The 10,246-nt window shown below is 42.3% G+C and overlaps 1 long non-coding RNA gene across 1 annotated transcript; it reads right to left on the bottom strand.

The window, feature by feature from the left end:
- Positions 1-2,388: 2,388 nt before the first annotated feature.
- Positions 2,389-9,613, bottom strand: LOC134398271 (uncharacterized). The gene is made up of 4 exons (XR_010025407.1): positions 9,520-9,613; positions 6,861-6,990; positions 4,527-4,681; positions 2,389-2,514 (listed from the first exon to the last, which is right to left on the bottom strand). It is a non-coding gene; the product is annotated as an uncharacterized LOC134398271 (long non-coding RNA).
- Between the last annotated feature and the right edge of the window lie 633 nt (positions 9,614-10,246).

Raw genomic sequence — 10,246 nt, forward strand, 5'->3', positions numbered from 1 at the left:
TTAGGTATGTCTGAAGGTTTGTATGTCTAGTGAGTGTGGAATGTTTGATTGAGTGGGTGTGGCTGTTGATGCGGTGAGAGAGGTGGAGGGAGGAGTATAAATAGGTTGGCTAAGGAGATTGTGTTTAGTTTGATTGAGTTACGGGAGTTATAGTTTGATTGAGTTATGGGAGTTAAGGTTTGTTTAGTTTGGAGTGTTCAATGGTGTGAAGAGTGAATACAGATAAGATTTTAAGAAACTTGAGATTACTGTTTTTATTAGAACTAGTAGATTAAGCAGGTTATCTTGCATTTAAAACAACTAAGATCTGTTAAACAAAAATAAACGTTTTATTTTGTTTTGTTATCTCAAACCACATGTCTGCTTGGCTTTATCACCTGCTCTATAGTTACTATCATAAACAACGGATGGACATCATGAAAAACTTCCTGACTGTTAGAGCAGTATGACAATGGAACCAGTTACCTAGGGAGGTTGTCGGCTCTCCCACACTACAAGAAGCAGCAGGACAACCATCTGTCAGGGATGCTTTAGAGTGGATTCCTGCATTGAGCAGGGGGTTAGACTTGATGGCCTTGTATTTTTTTTTTATTTACATTTTTAATACATCCAAACAATACAACAATACAATATAAAACAATACCCCATAATACACATAATATAAAGTAAACAATTTAATAAACAAAGAAGAAAGTGGTTAGATGAACTGTTCATAAGTGAAGAAGCCAAGCCTGTTTGCCAACCTTTCTATGATGACAATGTTTTGGTGTCAGGGGAATAATTCCTGCGTGTTCAGATGAGGGCAACCAGGATGATCAGGGGTCTGGAAACAAAGCCCTATGAAGAGAGACTGAAAGAACTGGGGATGATTTAACGTGGAGAAGAGAAGATTGAGGGGAGACATGATAGCGCTCTTCAAATACTTAAAAGGTTGTCACACAGAGGAGGGCCAGGATCTCTTCTCCATCCTCCCAGAGTGCAGGACACGGAATAACGGGCTCAAGTTAAAGGAAGCCAGATTCCAGCTGGACATCAGGAAAAACTTCCTGACTGTTAGAGCAGTACGACAATGGAATCAGTTCCCTAGGGAGGTTGTGGGCTCTCCCACACTAGAGGCCTTCAAGAGGCAGCTGGACAAGCATCTGTCAGGGATGCTTTAGGGTGGATTCCTGCACTGAGCAGGGGGTTGGACTTGATGGCCTTGTAGGTCCCTTCCAACTCTGCTATTCTATGATTCTATGACTCTCTCTATATATTTCAGCTTATTACCTACACAGTAAAACCTTTCCAGATTCTAGCCTTTACCATCTCATAGGAGGAAAAGGTTGTGTTTTACCTTACTCTCAGGCTTTTCAAGAGGTGGTGCTTGGCTTGAGAAGGGTGTGCTAGACAAGGCCTTCTGTATAAGGTCAGTGCCGTTGCAGTTGCACCCTTAAGAACACAGGGAGCTGTCCGGCCCCATCAGGTCACTGGTCCATCTATACCAGCATTGTCAACATTGGCTGTAGCTCATCAGGGTTTTAGGCTCAGGATGTCCATCATTTGACATTCCAGCACTTCTTTAGACTCAACCGGTCCCTGTTACCCACCTGGCTCAGCTTGCATTTATGGGTCAAACTACAGTTTTTATTTTCGTTTCTTTTTTCTGAAATCCGGGAAATAGAATAAAAAGTTGAGCAAGTTGCAGTTGCAATTTGTGGTATGTGTGCAAATTCCAGCTGTAGTTTGCTTAATTTGTGCAAATTTATTGCTTTATATTGTTTGTATGATTTTATCTGTATGCCTGAGATCCTTGTGATATAGGGTGGGATACAAATGTTGAAAGAAAGAAAGAAAGAAAGAAAGAAAGAAAGAAAGAAAGAAAGAAAGAAAGAAAGAAAATGGCTGGAATGTCCAAATGAGGCAAATTTCACCTGCCATTTGCGCAACGTTCTACTGATGGGGGGAGGGATCTGAGAACTGGACCAATTTCATGCAGATCAATTCCTCGCAGGAAACCATCATGTCTTCCATATCATACAGAGAGAAAAAAGTATCTAAGGGCCAAACTAAATTGCAGGAGAATAGGGGAAAGAACGATTCAAAGCTCCATAATGGGAAATTAGAAGAACATTTAGTTTGGCCCCAGGCTCAAGGGTTTGAAGAAGGAGCTTCAGGAAAAAACAGAGAGGCATGCAGTACACTTTGGTCCAACCTGTTTCCCTCCTCTGACATAATCAATAAAAATAATCTTCATTCTCAGCGATTGTATCTTGCACTAACTTGCTTGAAGCAGAATTACTGGGAGTGAGGGGGAAAGCATTACAATGAAAGAAGAAGGAGTGGAAAAATAGCTCCACCATGAGACATAGTAAGTGCAATCTTTATTATGAATCAGCATGAATAAAGGACAACTTTTGTCGGTTTTATGGACAATATAATAGAGCAGTTCAAGGATCATAAGAACTAAAGTTCTAGGAATTCCTGGATAATCTTGAGTTGCCAGATGATGCCAGATGTTTCGAGAACCGATGCCTGAAAATATAGAAGAAACCTGGTTACCAAACCCCAATGGCAAGGCCTGAAATTGATGACAGGCATCTCAATGAATAGGACAGGATTGGCCAGAATGGCTTTGAGTGATCCAAAATGGAGCTCCTGCAGTTATGACTGTGGTTCCCTGTCTGCTCTTCACCAAGCTGAGTTTTCTGACTAGAAAGAAGCCTCAGGGAGGGAAAGCAGCCTGGAGGAATAGTTGTGAGGGAATCAACAGGTGTGGGCAGCACTAAGAATTTCCCCCCATTCCAGAACTTATGCACGACCAGGGACCTCTCCCTCCTTCCCTTCCATTCAATTGAGATGGTAAAAGCTAGTTTGAATCACATGTTCATTGCATCATGCTCAATGTGGGTCTTTTGGCCTAGGGATATTGGGACATCTAATTGATTAATATTATTCTGCAGCAGCCAAGCAATCAAAGGATCCACTAGCTACATTGCCCATTAATATGGAAAAGCATCTCAACAAATAACACAGGGTCTTGCTAGATGACGAGGTACCCCGGTACGAGCTCTGGGCCGGCCCCTGTGTGTCCAGATGATGCACAGGGGATCCCGGGCTCAGACAGGGGTAACTCTCCCTTGGCCTGGGATAACCGGCATCGCTTGTGGCCCAGTATTTCCTGCGATCTTGGGCTGAGCCGGAGACCACGAGCATGTAGCCTGTTCCGCCACTTTTCCTGGCAAACACATTCAATCATGAATAGCCGGGAAAAGCGGCGGACAGTGCACAGCGCTCCATAGGAGCGCTACGGCCATCAAGGCAGTGTGGGGAGATGGGGGGAAATAGAACCGGGGGGAAATGGGAGAAAAGGGAGCCAGGAGGGATGGGGAGGGAGATCGCGGGCAGGTGAGGAGGATTGGAGATCACGGGTGGGAAGGTGATCAGAGTTCACGGGTGGGGGATCAGAGATCGCGGGGGGAAATTGGAGGCAAGGGGAATGGGGAAGCCTTTTTTTTAAAAAAAACTACCACCTACCTTTATTGTTGGTGCGCTCCTGCGCACATGGCCTAAAAAAAATTGGCGAAAACTAAAAAACTAAAAAAAAAAATGGCGAACGTCACAAGTCCTTCCTGCAGCCTATCACGTCCTACTTACAGACAGGGGTGACAGCCCGTGCTACTTTTAACATGGGCTCGCTCCTCCTCCCGCACAGATTTGCAGGTAAGTCTAGCAAGGCCCACAGATGTACATGATTCTGCTGTTAAAGTGATACTGTAAGTATAGACTGTGAAAAAGAAGTGTTGGGGTCCAGGCTATTAACTAATACATAGTGACTAGTGTCAGTTTCTTAGGTAATACTATCCCCACCTATCAAATCCATGATGACATTACTATAGGGCAGGGGTAGGTAGCCTATTTTTGTGAAGACCCTCTGGACCAAACCAGAAGGTCAGATGATGGGATGGGATAAAGCCATTCTCCAAAGCTCCTCCCACTCCCATGACATCATCATGCCTCATCATTTAAATCCTTTCCACACCATTTGTGACCTAATCACCATGCAAGTGGGGCAGAAAGGGCCATGGCCAGAACTTTCAGGAGCCAGTTTCTGTAAGCTTGGGATGAGTAAAGCACCTCCTTCCTCTGCTATTGGCTAGGGTGACCATATAGAAAGGAGGACAGGCCTCCTGTATCTTCAACAGTTAGAGAAAGAGGAGTTTCAGCAGGTGTCTTGTATGCATGCAGCACCTGCTGAAATCCCTTCTTCATCACAACAGTTAAAGCTGCAGGAACTATACTAGAGGGTCCAGGTACAAATGAGGGCAGGGCTCCTGCAGCTTTAACTGTGGTGATGAAGAGGGAATTTCACCAGGTGATGCATGCCTAAAAATGACACCTGATGAAATTCCCTTTTCTCTACAACTGTTAAAGCCCTGTCCTCCTTTTTCTATGGTCAACCAATACAATGCTTACATCTTAATCATGAATCAGCAACTGCAGCGTCAAGAAACATATCTCCATAATGTAATTTGAGTGACACCCACCTGCCAGAATTACCATTACAGCTGTTTACTATGCTTTCTTTCAGGTACTAGGAACTTTCTGGGTCAAATCTGTTTGTGAAGGTGGCGCTGTTGTTTTTGGAGTTGAGACATCTGGCGGTTGGGTAGCATCTGCACACTCAGGACGCCACCAGATTCTATATTACAACAAAGAAATGCGTTATTAGACTAGTGTCCTCTCCGAATAGGATCACAGTCTGTATAAGAGAGAAGCACAAAATACAATATTTAAAGTGAATATTTTTTCTACTTTATTTATTTATTTATAATATTTGTGGGCCGCCTTTTAGGGCACAAGCCCTCCCATGGTGGCTGACAGCAATAAAATACATAAAAACAGTTTAAAATATTGAAAGCGATAAAAACAACAACCATAAACACAGAAAAATAGCAACAACAACAACAAAACCCCAATAAAAGTCAGCAATAAATAGGGATGGTCGAAATCACTTGGGCCAGCCTCAGCGGATGTTTGCCCAGTCCATTCCCCACTTGTTGTGCCGTGTGAACCTCCTCTGCCCACCCTGCCTGCTGAAATATCACACTTTACCCTGCTGCTTTTAATGCGACAGGGGGAAGTGAGTTTAATGCAATAGGGGCAACTGTGGAGTGCTCGCGGGGGCCTCATGATCACTTGAGTGTTCTCACAACTAGGTCCAGGAGGCCTGATGCATGGTGGTCCATTGGCTTCTGAGAGCCAGTTCCTAGAGATTAGACTCCCTTCAGGTGGGAAGAGATGTTTGCTGCTTGAATGAAGCTTTGGGGATGACTTAGCAGGCCTCGTTATTGTCTCCCAGGAAGGCGGGAGGTTTGGAGAAACACGACAGCGGGTGGTATTGAAATGCAGTAAATATAAAAAATAAAATAAAAATCAATGTAGTGGGGGGTGGGGGTGGAAATGCCTGCTTTCGGAGGCTCCAGAAATGGTGCATTTCCCCCACTGCATTAATGGTAGCTGCCATTAATACAGCAGAGAGAAGTGGGCACTTTCTGGAGCCTCCAGAAATCACACGTCCTCCTCCCATGCCAATGAGGGTCATAAAGGCCCTATTAACTCAAGGGGAAGCCTTTACACTTTTGTTAATAGGGCCTGTAAGTCTTCCATTGGCACGTGTTGGGGAAATGCACGCTTTCCAGAGGCTCCAGAAAGTGCACTTTCCCCTTCCATGCTAATGGTGGCTGCGATTAGCATGGAAGGGGAAAAATGCACATTTTTGGAACCTCCAGAAATTGTGCATACACCCCATTGCCTTAAAGGCAGTGCTATTAATGCAACACCAGGAAAGCGTCAGAAGCCAGGGCGGGCAGCTGCCCAGTGCTTGCAAGCCTCGCGACTGCTTGGCACAGGCTAACGTAGCCCACTCACTGATTTTGGCCACCCTTAGGTGTGGGGCTCACTGTGGAGAAGGCCCTCTCATGGTAGGGAAGTGCATATTCATCTACGTTGCTCTTTAAATGTTCTAGACGTTTTTCTGAATTCTCAGATGCTGACATGCACGTGTGACACATCTAGGGAAGCTGTTGGGGCAACAGAGATGCTCTAGTGTCTTCCTGGAAGGTACTCCAATTTTCCTTCAGGAACGGAACCAGGTGACACACAGAGGAGGGTATAAACAGATTTATTCCGCAGAATAGATCAGCTAAGAGGCTCAACGCCTTAAACAAAGCTGATCAGGAACAAATCTAAAAGCAGCTCTTTTTATACATTCAGTTACACAATAACTTGACTGAAACGCCCAAACCTTATGGTTATCTAGTACTGCAACTGTTTTCTTTCCCGGATATTGAGTTAATGTTAACAATTAACAATAAGTACATGTCAGCAGATAGATTCACAACTTGCTGTTGGTACTTCCATTGTTCATTGTACCTTAAATGATTACACAGGCATAAAGTTCAAGCAATGGACAGCCCAATTGATTACACAGGCATAATTAATACAGACATTTAGGCCTTAGCTAGACCTAAGGTTTATCCCGGGATCGTCCCGGGGTCATCCCTGTTCATGTAAATGACACACAGGGGATCCCGGGAGCAGGCAGGGATGATCCCGGGATAAACCTTAGGTCTAGCTAAGGCCACAGATTCATACAAAATGGAGTTGCTTTGGTTCATTTTGCTTACAAAGCTCATAACCATTGGAGGCTGCTCTCTCTCTCTCTCTCTCTCTCTCTCTTTCTCTCTCTTTCTCTCTCTCTGTGTGTGTGTGTGTGTGTGTGTGTGTGTGTGTGTGAGCAAGCAGAGACTGAAAACAAGATCTAAAACATGGTGTAACAACATTTCTCTTATCCACAAGATATGACAAAACCAACTTACTTGGCACAGCATTGCAATGACTCGTAATTACAATACCCATAATGGCTAAAACATTCAGGACAGTCAAGGCCAGCAGGAAAACAGACACCTTTAAGCCGATTCTGACATTCCTCTGGATTTCCTGCGAGATCTGCAGACCAAAAAAGGTTACTATTTATTTTTTTAGTATTTCCCATTTGTATAAAATCAAAATAGAGTGATTTTATACAGAGATCTTCAGCTATGGGGTAGTATAGAAATATAAGAAATGAATGAATATATGCAGGTTGAGAAGGACACATCTTAAACCAGTAAACAGTAATAACACAATACCATTTATCTAGGAATAATGTTGGTGTGTAAATCACAGTCTGTTACTTTATTAGTATATATCTATGTATCTATATCTATATCTATATCTATACCTATATAAAAGCTAGATGCATTCTAAGAGTCAAGAAACTTTATTTGTGATTATTATTCATTTATTATTTATTTATTATTCTTTTGTGAACCGCGCAGAGAGCTTCGGCTATTGGGCGGTATAAAAATGTAATAAATAAATAAATAAATAATAAAAATATTTTATTCTAGAAAGAAATGACAAAATAATGCAAGTTGAATTCATGTTAATATTTCCTAAACTGCTAGATAGTTTAGCCAGACAGTTACTTCTCTTGTATCTTTCAGAAGCTACATGGTTTACTTTGTTTTTAGCTGTGTATATTTATTGTTTTATACTGTATGCTTTTATCTGTACGCCACCCTGAGATCTTATTGATATAGGGCAGGATACAATGACACACAGGGGATCCCGGGATCAAGGAGGGATGATCCCTCCCTTGCCCCAAGATCTCACCCTCCACTTTGGCCCCGGTTTTTCCATAGTCCCGGGCTGAGCCCGAGACCATGGAACATGTGGCCGGGCACCGCGGGTTGACCAGGCTCCACACAATTCCTCATGAGGAGCCTGGAGCTGCGCACGAGGAGCAGCGCTCTTCAGGAGTGCTGTGCCCATCGGGGGTAGGGTGGAGGAGCGAGGAAAGTAATTAAAATTTTAAGAAAATTACTTACCATTTGTGCATGAGCGTTTATGCGCTGCTGCCCCTTTAAGTTAAAAAAATGGCAGGCGTGACGCCTCTCCTTCTGAGGTCATCGTGCGTCGCATGCAAACAGAGGAGGGATCGCGTGATAAACACATCCCGAGATCTTCCCTCCTCCGTCGTGGGCTAACTGGTAGGGGTAGCTAAGGCCTCAGTGGCTGATGAAAATAATCTGTGGTGGCCAACGAAACACCCAATGGTGCCCATCACACAACATGATAACCAACAGTGTTTCAAATAGCTAACTCTGCACAGTGTTGGTGCCTTGTGTGTTATTTTGGCCAAATAAAAATAACCAATTGTTGTTTTAGAAAAATCCCTCCACACAACACGATAACCCACTGTAGGTTAAATAACCAACCATCAACTATTTAAACCACTTTAGTTATCATGATGTCTGAACCCAGTCATTATGCAATATCAGATCAGAGCAAAAATGGGGGAAATAGTTTGAACTTGCTATTAAATAATTGTTCAAAATGATTCACTTTTAAAGCATCTCCTTATAGGATAAAGCTATCAGTGGTCTTACTCCAGAATTATCAGTTAAAATGTTCAAATTAAATTTGTGTAAATTCTGGAAGAGAAATCCAAATATTGGTTTCTGCATGAATGCTAATCCATGCTGGATGATTGTGTAAACAGATAAAGTAGGATTGGCAAGAGACCATAAGGGTTATTTATTTTAAATAGGACACACCAGGAAATGTTAGATTACTTAAGCATGACTGTTGAGGAAATCAAATGAAGTTATTTTGTGTAAGGGCTCTGTCTCAATGGTAGCCCCATCCTTCACATACAGAAAGTCCCAGCTTGAATCATCAGAATTTCAGTTAGGGCAAGGAAGACTCATGTTGTTGTTGTTGTTGTTGTTGTTGTTGTTGTTGTTGTTGTTGTTGTCATTATTATTATTATTATTATTATTATCCTTTATTTAGATCAATAAAACATATAAAACATGAAAAACACAACTAATAAAAAAGTGAGCCAAATACTGTTCTCCGCTAATGGTCTTCTGGAAGAAAATGGTCTTAATCTCAGAAGTTCATTGATGATCTAGTCCTGAGGACTATATAGAGGGAAAAGGTTCACAAGTAGATACCACCAATGAAAATGGCCCAATGCGAGTGCTTGCCAAGATCCCTTAATGCCCAAGGGCTTCTAACTGAGAAGGTGTTCTTTAGGTGTTGCATAGGAGATCCATGATTGGATCGCCCCAATGGCATTGTAATTTCTTCAAGCGATCTGTGCATTTTTGGGGACTTGTTTGGATTGGAGTGCAGGGAAGGGTTTTTTCACCTTTTCTCACTGTGAAGTCTTCTGAGTTAAAATTGTCTCCCAAAGCCATGATTAAGCTGTTGAACATTGTCTGAAACCCTGAAGAGTGTTTGACTCCTTCAGACATGACATTCATATTTACCAATATTTACAAACAGAGATATTATTATTATTATTATTATTATTATTATTATTATTATGTATGGACCTAAAACTGGTTCTAAAGCAAATCTATTTTCAACCCTAACAGCCTTTGTTGTTTTGTCTTGTACTTAGATAATGTATAAATACTTAATTACCTGGACCAACTGCAAATTCCAAGAAGAAAGCAAAAAAGAAAAGGTGAAGGGTCTTCATGGCTGAAGGATGGATGTGATTTCCAGGGAAAGAAGATGCCCCTGATCAAGAAATACAGAGTAAGTCATAAGAACGTAAGAACATAAGATGTGCCAATGCATAAGAATTGCCAGTGCATAACCACAATGTGTTTTATTGTGGTTTTAATTTTTGTGAACCGCCCAGAGAGCTTCGGCTATTGGGCGGTATAAAAATGTAATAAATAAATAAATAAATAAGAAGTGCCATGCAATAAATATATTAAAAACATGTCAAAAGTTTCAAGATGTGAACCCAGACATGAGCTAAAGACAAAGGAGAAAACCAGCAACACTCACCAGCCAGACTCACCAGAGCAATGTCTTTGAGTTTTGCATAACACAAGCCAGACTCTGACCAGGTAAAGAAACTGAAGCTTGTTTGGCAACTGTTGTGTAATGATTGGAAAGTTTGCATAGGGGAGAGGGAGAGAGAGAGAGAGAGAGAGAGAGAGAGAGAGAGAGAGAGAGAGAGAGAGAGAGAGAGGCCTTACTTAGATCTACCGTTTAGCCCACAACAGAGGAGGGAAGATCCCACAATGTGTTTATCACGAGATCCCTCCTCTGTTTACATGCGATGCACAACAACCTCAGAAGGAGAGGTGTTGCACCCGCATTTTAAAAAATTTAAAAGGGGCAGCAGCGCACGAAT

This window comes from Elgaria multicarinata, chromosome 4 (assembly GCF_023053635.1).
Source record: "Elgaria multicarinata webbii isolate HBS135686 ecotype San Diego chromosome 4, rElgMul1.1.pri, whole genome shotgun sequence".
In the NCBI taxonomy this organism is placed as follows: Eukaryota; Metazoa; Chordata; class Lepidosauria; order Squamata; family Anguidae; genus Elgaria; species Elgaria multicarinata.